This window comes from Arachis ipaensis, chromosome B4 (genome assembly GCF_059453495.1).
Source record: "Arachis ipaensis isolate K30076 ecotype BB chromosome B4, ASM5945349v1, whole genome shotgun sequence".
Taxonomy (NCBI): domain Eukaryota; kingdom Viridiplantae; phylum Streptophyta; class Magnoliopsida; order Fabales; family Fabaceae; genus Arachis; species Arachis ipaensis.
This window is the reverse complement of record NC_142439.1, coordinates 15,139,207-15,150,607: the sequence shown is the minus strand read 5'-3', so window position 1 is coordinate 15,150,607 and position 11,401 is coordinate 15,139,207. Positions and strand designations below refer to the sequence as shown.

Sequence of the window (11,401 nt, the reverse complement as noted above, 5' to 3'; positions counted from 1 at the left end):
ACCTCTAGCCATCGCCGCCACCTCCGGTCGTCACCGCCGTGGATGTTCGTCATCTCTCTCCACACCCACTCACTCTTAATCTCAGCATCTCCTCTTCACTGCCGCCACTTCTTCTGCGGTACTTGTTATCGCTGTTTACTGCCGTTCACTGCTTCTCCAGCCACCACTTATTATCGTCATTGCTCCAGTTCTCGCTGCCGTGTTTGCCACTTCCCCAGTCGCCACTTCTACCGTGACCGTTGCCCTGCTCTCGTGCTCTTCCACCGTGCTCTTCTGCATCCTCCATTTCAAGTAAGGGAGAATATTTATTTTTCCATCAATCAATTTTCTGGTTCTGTATTTTTATTTTTCTCTAACCTCTGTGCTTCTCTTTGGTTCTGATTTGTTTTGTCAATTTTGTGCTTCTATTTTATTTTGAATTTCTATTTTGTTCTGTGCATCTCCTTGGTTTGGTTTTGTTTTGTTTTGTTTTATTTTGTGCTTCTGGAATTAGGTATTGTTAGAGACTTCTTTTTAATTTTTTACTGCTACTATGAGAAGATTAGAAACTAGAAAATAATTGAAAGACATAGAACTGATAAAAGAAAGACAAGAGGAAAAAAAACTGGATTGATTGTTAATGTGTTTTTTAGCATACATAATAAGAAAGATGGGTTTGAAACATGTTCTAGTTCAGAGGCTAAGGGACCGATGGGGCAGTATTCAGCACTTATGTATATGGTGGATCTAGATAGCAATTTGTCTATAATTTATTCTATATGCATTTATGTATATGCCGTTATTATATATATCATGGTTCTAATGCTAATCCTGATTCATAGCTATAAGGTTATCTTTCTCTTCTTAGTAATCATGTTCATATTGAAAGATTATTTGTTAAGGTTTTGTTGTGGTCCTTGGCAATTCACACCTCTTATAATATGTTTTTATCTATTTCTTTTTTAGTAAACATTAAACAATAATAGCGGGGAATGAACTCAGCTTACTTACACAAATGTTTAGTATTATATAATAATTTTTTTTGGTTTTGTTTTCTCTTTATGCTTTTTTTAGTTCTATTTTGCTCAAGAAATTGAATTGTAAAAAAATAATTTTGGTTCTTAAATTATTGTAGGATTGTGAGAGATGAGTTCAGAGAGTGTTCAAAATAATTTTGAAGAAAGTGTTGATAAGCCTTTATGGAAATTTGTAACAAAGAAAGATAAAATTGAAGGGGCGGAAATCTTGAATTTCAATGTAAATTTTGCAAGGTTTTATTCAGTGGTTATTATACTAGATTAAGAGCATATTTATTGAAGATTTCAGGAAAAGGAATTAGATTTTGTGCAAAAGTTACATCAACAAAGCTTGAAGAACTTAAGAAACTTGATAGTGAAAGTACATTGTTGCATGAAAGTAAAAAGGCTAAGTCAATTCCTCTTCCACCCTTATCTAATGCAAGTGAACTTGATTCAAGAAAAAGAAGAGCTAATGGACCTTTAGAGAAAGCTTTTAATGTGAATGCAAGGGAGACTCTAGATTCACATATAGCTAGAATGTTTTTTTCATCTGGATTACCTTTTCATCTAGCAAAAAATCCGTATTTTGTCAAAGCTTTTTCTTATGCTGCCAATAATTATATTGATGGTTATATTCCTCCTGGATATAATAAATTGAGGACAGATTTGCTTGAGAAAGAGAAGCAACATGTGGAGAATGTTAGAACCTACTAAGAATTCATAGAGTGGAAAGGGAGTGAGCATTGTAAGTGATGGATGGTGTGATCCCCAAAGGAGGCTTCTTCGTAATTTTATGGCTGTAACTAAAAGTGGGACTATATTTTTGAAAGCTGTAGATTGTTCAGATGAGATCAAAGACAAGGATTATGTTGCAAAGCAAATAAGAGATGTGATAAGAGAAGTCGGTCTCTCAAATGTAGTGTAGATTGTGACTGATAATGCGCCGGTTTGTAAAGCGGCTGGTTTATTGATTGAAGCTGAATTTCCATCTGTTTTTTGGACTCCTTGTGTTGTTCATACTCTAAACCTTGCTTTAAAGGACATTTGTGCAGCTAAGAATACAGAGAAGAATAATTTTTTTTTTATCAAGAATGCTCATGGATTACTCAAATTGCTGAAGATGCTTCTTTTATAAAAATTTTCGTTGTTAATCATCATATGAGGTTATCTATTTTCAATGAATTTAATACATTGAAGTTGCTTAATGTTGCTCCTACTCGAGTTACTTCTACTATTGTGATGCTCAAAAGATTTAGGTTGTTAAATCAAGGCCTCAAAGAGATGGTTATAAGTGAGAAGTGGTCTTCATACAAGGAAGATAATATTAGCAAAGCTGAGTTTGTTACAGAAAAGATTTTGAGTGAAAATTGGTGGCAAAAAATTGGTTATATTCTTACTTTCACAAATCCTATTTATGATGTTTTAAGAAGTACAGACACAGATGCACCTACTCTTCATTTGGTCCATGAGATGTGGGATTCAATGATCAAGAAAGTAAAAAGTACTATATATCTCTATGAAAGAAAAGATGAACAAGAGTCATCGTCCTTCTACAATGTTGTGCACTCAATATTAGTTTAAAGATGGACAAAAAGTAGCACACCTCTTCATTGTTTAGCACATTCATTGAATCCAAGGTAACTTTTTAGTTTTAACATTTATTATTTATAACTTTTATTTATAAGTGATAATTGAATCATTATTAATTTATGCTTAAATACTAATTATATAGGTATTATAGCCACCAATGGTTGAGAGAAGATCCTACACGAGTTTCTCCTCATCAAGATATTGAGATCACTAATGAGAGAGTTAAATGCTTGAAGAGGTATTTTCCTAATGAAGAATAAAGGAGAAAGGTAAACATTGAATTTGCAAGCTTTTCTGATGGTAGAGGTGTCTTTGATGATTATGACTCTTTGAATGATAGAGGCATAGTTGATGCAAAGTCTTGGTGGCTAATTCATGGTGGTAAAGTAAAATTTCTTCAACCAATTGCTCTTAGGCTACTAGGCCAACCATCTTCATCTTCTTGTTGTGAAAGGAATTGGAGCACATATTCTTTTATCCATTCCCTAAAAAGAAACAAATTGAAGCCTAAACGTGCAGAAAATTTAGTATTTTTTCACACTAACCTTCGTCTTCTTTCAAGAAAAACTCCACAATACAATAAAGGAGAAACTATGATGTGGGATATTGCTGCAGATGCTTTTTCACCAATTGATGAAGAAAATGGTGTTCTTGAAGTTGCTCACCTTTCTCTTGATGAACCGGAGTTGGAAAGAGTGACTTTTTCTAATGATGAAGATATCAACCATATATGATGGAGAAATAATGACTTTAGATAACTTTTTTTTTGTGTACATGTGATGTACAAAATTCTTACTATCTCTATTAAGACATAGGAGTTTAGGATTTTATCTTTTGAATACCTATACACTTTAGGAAGTAATACATATCATATGGTTGTTTTTGAAAATATCTCTATTAAGACATATTTCTATTTAAATATATTATATTATTAATATATGCGTGTCCCCGTGTCCGACAACTTTTTAGAATTCGCGTGTCGCCGTATTGCGCGTCGTGTCGTGTCCCGTGTCCGTGTCCGTGTCTGTGCTTCATAGATTAAATCCAAATCAAGATCCAGCCAGTACATATTATCTCCACCCAAACAAAACTCCAAGTTTAATCCTCACTCAAACTCCATCGATAACTCACAATTATCACTCTTGGGCAACATTTGTTTGGTTATCCATCAAATCAAAGAACAAATTAGGATTCATTGATGACACTCTCCCAAAGCTAGAAAGAACATCTCCAAATTTTGTAGCCTGGGATAAACGCAACATTTTTGTTGTTTCCTAGATTCATTCCTCCTTAAGCATGGAGATCTTGCAGAGTGTGCTAAGATGCAATATAGCTTCAGACCTGTAGAATGACCTAAAACACTAAATTTTATCAAGGTGATCTATTTCGAATAGTAGATCTCCAAGAAAAGATGTTTGCCTTAAAACAAGGAGATCTTTCCAGCACAGGCTATTACACCAAGCTCAAAGGAATTTGGGAGGAGTTAGATGAGTTCAAACCCATCCCAACTTGTGACTACCAAGACCTGTGCTCCTGTGGATTGAAGGTTATGCGTGAATATAGAGAACAAGAGCACGCAATTCGACTTCTCAGGGGCCTCAATAATCAATACACTACAGTAACATCCCAAATTATGTTAATGACACCATTCTCAAATGTCAATTAAATTTACTATTTACTCTTGCTACAAGAATGCCAACTACAAGGATCGAACAATCAAGAAGAAATGATCTTAATCAATGTTATCAATAGCAATAGTTCTAACGGATCAAACAAAGATTTCACCCCCGACCTTCAACACATCAACTCGCAGAAGAAGAGGCACAAATGGCCGTGGCAATAGAGGAAGAAATGGAGGAGGCAGAGAACCTGTAAGAAGTTGTTCTCATTGTGGTAAAACTGGCCACACTATTAACACTTGCTATTAGGGGTGTTCGCGGTGCGGTTTGGATCGGTTTTAAGGGAAAAAGTCATTCGATCCGAATGTTTAATTTATGTGCGGTGCGGTTTGGATTGGATGGATTTTTTTTGAAAATCCGATCCGATCCGATCCAATTACAAGCGGTTTGGATCGGTTTGGATCCGCAGTTTTTTAAATAAAAAAATAATAACTTAATTTATAGAGTTCATAACCTGTCCAACAATCCAACATAATAATAAAACGTAAATTCTATAAAATATTATAAAGCAACATGTCCAAATATCCAACAATCCAATTATCCAACAGCAAGTCTTGAATAATAATTCTTCAACATAAAAACAATTAAACAAGTCTCAACAACATAAAATTAAATAACATAAATGAACTGAATGAATGAATGTTTTAGGTGATGCTGTTAGGGTTTGTGTTTCTTTGTGGGAAAGGGAAAATGGGGAATGACTGAATGAGTCATGAGTGTGTGCAATGCAGCGCTGTGGGTGATTAGGTCTGGGCTTGGTGGGGGGAAATTAAGGGAAATGGACTAAGGAACTAAGGCCTAAGGGAGTATGGGCTGCCGCTGTATGGCCGTATGCCACTATGTCGTATGGGTAATTGGGTATCATCATCATCATCATCATCATCATCATCATCATCATCATCATCATCATCATCATCATCATCATCATCATCATCATCATCATCATCATCATCATCATCATCATCATCATCATCATCATCATCATTATTATTATTATTATTATTATTATTATTATTATTATTATTATTATTATTATTATTATTATTATTATTATTATTATTATTATTATATGCGGTTCGGTTCGGTTCGGTTGTGCAGAGTAGAACCGCAAACCGAACCGAACCGCAATAAAACCGATCCAAAATCCAAAAAAAATCCAAAAATAAGCGGTTTAAAACGGTTTTCGATTTGGATTGGTGCAGTTTCGCGGTTTTTTTTTACCGGTTTGGATGTGAACACCCCTACTTGCTATTATAAACATGGTTTTCCCCCTCACTTATAACGCATATTTGCTTTTGCAAATGTTAACAATTTTGTAGTTGATGAAAGACCTTGTGAGGACAACTAGAATCCTGTCTTACACCAAAACAACAATCAAGAAACTCAAAGCCTTGATGCTTTATTCACTGAAGACAAAAAAAAGGCTCTCCTTGCTCTCTTCCATCATCAAGGCAATGATCTTCCTCACACTTCCCTTGAAACTCAAGCAATCAACACTATAATTGCACCCTCAGCAAGTAGACACCACATTTTGTTCATTTATCATATTTTCTTTAATTCCGATTATTGGATCATGACACAGGTGCCACTGTCCATGTCACTTTTTCCTTAACTGCCTTTTAATCACATCAAACAATTGATCCAATTTTGATCAAATGTCCAAATGGAACTGAAACCATAACTACAATTTGTGGCATCGTCATTTTATCCAAAAATTGGACCTTAACTAATGTTCTATATGTATCATCCTTTAAATTCAATCTTATTTTTGTCTCTAAGAAAACTAATTTGCTATCTTGTGAATTTCTGTTCAAAAATACACATTATGAGGTCTAAGACAGCCATTCCTTGAAGATGATTGGGTATACTGAACAGAGGAGTGGCCTAACATACTTAATAGTGCTACACCAAATGAAACTGCCTCTATTACCAATAATTCTAAGGTTGCATTTGTCACTACTAATTTTACAGATTCTGAAATCTAGCATTGTAGAATGGATCACATATTCGATGATAGATTATAAGAAATGAAAAAATAACTATATATCAACAGAAACCATGAAATTTAATTATCATGGTTACTTAGGTTATTTAATGGTATGTTTTGAGTTCAATCTTTAATGGTGTATTTAGTTAGTGTCTTTAATACATAAGAATATACATATAAGGGTAGTTCTCTGATGGCCAAGAATTTGGTAGCTAAGAAAGGCCAAAAATTGATCAGCTAATAATTTGGTAACATGTAACAATAAAGCTTTCAAGAGAAGTCTTAAATAAAAATGCTAATGTTTGATATAGACTAAATAAAGCACGGTAACTTTCCTTCTCTTACCACAATGGCAATATTAGAAAAGCACGGCCAAAAAATATTTTTTTTGTGGCGGTTGAGCAGTGGTAAAAAAACAAGCCAATTGCAGTCGAGCTAAAGGAAGGAATCATCACTTGCAAGGGACCAACGATGGCTGCCTTGGTGGGAAGCGATTTAGAGATGATGATGATCGACGATTCCTAGTAGACACAGTAGGAGCAGCGACAACAAATACATTCGTTGTGGTGGAGCTGACTCTGTAGAACGCCGTCAAAAAACCGATTTGCCGAAGAAGAAGAAAAATAACATCGGAGAAGCATCGGTTGCAATTGGCCAATGCTGACTGTGTCGGTGGGAACCAATTTAAAAATACTAATAAGATATTGAGAGATGTTGATCAACGTCAGAAAAGAGGAACACTGGTTCCAACGTTGCCGTGAAGAAAGTAGCGCTGCCGCCGTGAGGATAGCTTGCTCTTCTCTCTCTCTCTTTCAAAATTTTAACCAGGGTCCTTCTTCTCTCTCTAATTCAGAACTTTAACCATGTTTAATTAGTAAATTTAACATTTCTAATCTTGGTCAAACTATGATTCTTGTAACTTTAAACTTGTCACATGTCAAATTTGGATTCGTTGTTGATACTATTTGGCCACTTTAGCCACCCTTTTTAAACAGCCACCAGAGAACAATAAAAAAAAATATAGACATAAAAACAGACAAATTTTTTTAATGTATTTGGTGATGATGTATATGACACATTAATACAAACCAAATATTAATTTTACTCTTTTTAAAATAATTTCTGCTTTCCCATCACCTCTACCATCGCCACCACCACCATTATTGCTTTCCACCATCACCACCACTAATATTTTAACATTAACCCAAATTACTACTAGCAAAAACTCTATTTCAATAATTAATACAACAATTCTTATTTTTTTTTAAAATGAAACAGATACTGAAAAAAAGAAAAAAAAAAGAAAAAACACACTACTAGAAAACTAGTTATTATAGACGGATATTTCCAACGGATTTTATCCACGGAAATATAGACGGAATTTCAGAGGAATTTTTTTTGTCGAAAAACAAAAAAATGAATTAGTATAAATTACAGACAGAAAACAAAATCCGTCGATAATTCTATCAGTAAAATTAATTTTTTTTCGTGGAAAATAGTTACAACGGAAAATCCGTCTATAATTCAATAGACAAAACGCTGCATTTTATTAAATTATCCATCTGTAATTTAAAATTTTCTGTCAAAGGCTATTGAGGTGTGTTCCAAAACCGGCCCCAAGTAGGGTTTTCGCTGTCCAAAGTGTGTTCGACTAATCCCTTATACTCTCACAGCATAGAACCCTAAGCAGCACAACACACTTTCTGCTTCAACAAGTTCGTCTCCGTTTTCTTCTTTCTTCGATTTGCATCTCTTTTCTCTCTCAATCTTTACACTTAGCTAACTATCTATTATGTGTTCAATTTTCGTTTGCAGGAATGGCTGACGTAGTCCAAGAGGTTGGCGTTGTTCCAGATCCTACTCAGATCGATGTCAAGCTTTTCAACCGCTGGAGCTTCGATGATGTTCAGGTACTTCTTCTCTCCCCTTCTTCCTTTAATTAAGAAAGAAAAACACCAATTGTTTTTGTCACTCTACGAATTGATGTTTTGTGAGCTAAAATAATAACGAGTTTTACTTGTTGTTTTCTGTTATTTCGTATTTGAATGTTTAGCTTTAAGTTCAGCGTAGTTTGTTTTATGGAGCAATCTGTTTCAATTATTAATGAAATAAAAAAGTTTTAATATAATGCATTTCATTTTTTCTATTAAGATGAAGCTAATTGTGAGTTAAATTAACTAAACCGTGGACCGAAATTGTTAGATCACTAGTTTGTAGCTCAATTGGTAGTTAAAGTGGCTATTGAGAAATATTTGAATTCTGATATAGCAATCATAGTAGAACCTTAGTGATGTCAAAAACTTTGAGGCTATTGAGGTTTTAATACTTATAATTAACCCTACAAAGTGAAACATAATTGTTCGATGCACTTCCGTGTTAGCAGTTTTGGTATGTTCTGTGATAAATTATAATTCATTTGTTTTTACACTGGCTGGGTTTTTGGCTTGCTTGCAGATATTTCTATCTTGGCCTATTCGATAGCGAACTAGAGGCTGCAAGGTTTTACCAATCATATATCGAAATTCCTTACACTAATTGCCTTAAAAAAAATTTGGATTCCTTATTTTTAATCCCTTCACTCTTCTTTTTCTTTTCTGATATTTTAGTGTTCTAACATTGCAAAATTGATTAACATAATATTTCATCTTAGCTTTATAAAACTAAACATAATATTTTACTCTCCTCCTCCTTCTCCTCCTAAGCTTCTTCCACTTCTCTTCTCTTCTCATCTTTTCATTTTAATAAAAACCAAAACTACTACTTGTCTCTTTGCCTCATTGCCAAAACCACCATTGCCTTAAGCTTAGTGTGAAACCAAATCACTTTCATTCATTCATATACATCAAGAGAGAGAGAGAGAGAGAGAGAGAGAGAGAGAGAGAGAGAGAGAGAAGAATACTATATATTCATCAAACTTTTTCCTTTCCTTTTCCCCTTCATTTTCACCAGGATTTCAGATACCATTTTCCTCAGTATCAACTATCAAGTATCAACTCTATTACTGCACGTGACTTCTTTGACTATCAAGCATTTTGATTATTATTATTATTAGTTTTTTCTTCGATTGTTTTGTTGTAGTGCGGCAGTGATTACAGTGTATTTGATGAGAACATGGAAGGGAGCATGATAACCATAGCAACTATTTTCCGCAATTCAGATTTTCACTAGCAACACTTTTAGGTTTCTCTCTCTCTCAAAATTTTTTTTTGTTGGTTTAGGGGATTATGTTTGTGAGCATAATGATTTAGTAGTAGGTTAGTTAATTGATGAATTGATATTGAATTTCAGGGAAGAGTTTGAGACAGGGGAGTGTGAAACAAGGGATTCATATAGTGATACCTTGAGCGATGAGAGTGAGTGCGAGAAGTTATGGAGATGGGATGGGAGTTCCTCAGAAGAAGGTGGAATGAAGAATGTAGAACAAGATTCTCATCAATTGCATTTTAATGATAGATTAGGTCATCTCTATTGCCAATACTTTGAGAGATCAACTCCATATGGAAGAGTTCCTCTAATGGATAAGGTAATTTAATTTTCTTAGGCCATATCTTACTTCAACAACTTTTATTATGTTTGTTTATTGTTACTACTACTACTACTACTACTTCCTTTAATGGGGGTGCATCATTCATCTATATCTATCTTCTGCTTTTTCTGACCTTAATGAGGTAGGAACCAATTGATTAGCCATAGAATTTTGGGAAAGTACTTAAAGGTGTTTTGATTTAACCAAAATTCCATGAATGATAGCTAGCCATCCGTAGAAGTTAGTAAAAGGTTTTTTTTTTTTTTTGCCTTTTGACTTTTCAGTATGAATCTAGCTAAATACATACTCTTTTTTTCTGAATATTTTCATTTTTATTAATTATACATTTCTTTATAAAATTTCCCTTTTCTTCTTTTAAATTAAATAAATAAAAGTTCCTCTAACTTAAGAGTTAGCATTATAAAAAGAAAAAAACTATAAAGATTCCAATAATGATTTATGAACCTTTTTTTTTCTTTTTTTCCAATAAAAGTTACCACCCTTTCAACTTGACCTTAAGTTCTTCCTCAGAAACAAACTTCTCTTCCTGCACTGGTTCTAATAACACATAAGTTTCAGTCCTCTCATTCGCCCTTCTTCGCCGCAGCCCAAAAAATTGTTTAGAGAATAAATACAAGTACTACTTGTTTAGAATTTTGGTTCTTATATGAAAAATTATTAGTTGCTTCTAAGCTACATCTCATAGATTTTCTGGTTGCATGACACATTGTATACATATAATCCATTAGTCTACTATACTATGAACACTGAAGTTCTCAACCCTTAATTGATCTCAACCCTTAACACTTGAAGAGTTTAATATTTCAACAACAACAAAATCAGCAGCAGCAACAAGTGGACCATTGATCAATTCTTTGGTCATCCTTTCAAAACATTTATGTGTCCTAGGTGGGAGAGATATTGGGAACTTTGATCAAAACCTTCAAAGCCTCCTTCTGACCTTTCTTCGATGAACTGTCATCATATTTGACACCTATGTGGGTATGTTCCTCCCAGAAGCTGTCACTTCTCTTCTCTAATTAGTTTTTCTGTTGATATTAACTGCATTTTTATTATTGAGCTGGTCATTTAGCATTTTGATTTGGGTACTAGATCATATTTGAAGTATATGTAACTGTTTATACTTTTCTGTTTTCTAAGTTTTAGTTGCACTGAATTGTAGTGATGGCTCTAAAATGTAGGATCTGTGTGATAGCAAGTTAGCAACAATTTCTGACCATATTATTTTTGGAATATTCCTGAATTCTTCAAGTCACACTGTTGAAAGCTTTAGTTCAACGATGAATCTTCATTCTTGCTCTGGGAATTTAATTTGGCTGTGGGTTATGTTCAAATAAATTGGGAGTTAGAGATGAGCCTTGGTGTTTGTGCGGAGTTTGGTGGATCTCTGTTCAAACCTCTGGTTGGAGGTACTGCTTTGTTCTGTAATAAAATTTGTTGATCTGTATTGCATTACATTATTAACAAGTTAGTGGCTCATTGTAGAGGCTCTGTCGAGGTTAAATGCTGTGATCCAGCATCCTAATGCTCTTCATTCAGATAATGTAATGGCATATGATAATGTTGTTTCAGCTCTGGAAAAAAGTTGCCAATTTCATCA

General features: G+C 34.1%; 1 pseudogene; it reads left to right on the top strand.

The window, feature by feature from the left end:
- Nucleotides 1-1,125: 1,125 nt before the first annotated feature.
- LOC148566746 (uncharacterized) lies at nt 1,126-3,322 on the top strand (annotated as a pseudogene).
- The last annotated feature ends 8,079 nt before the right edge of the window (nt 3,323-11,401 follow it).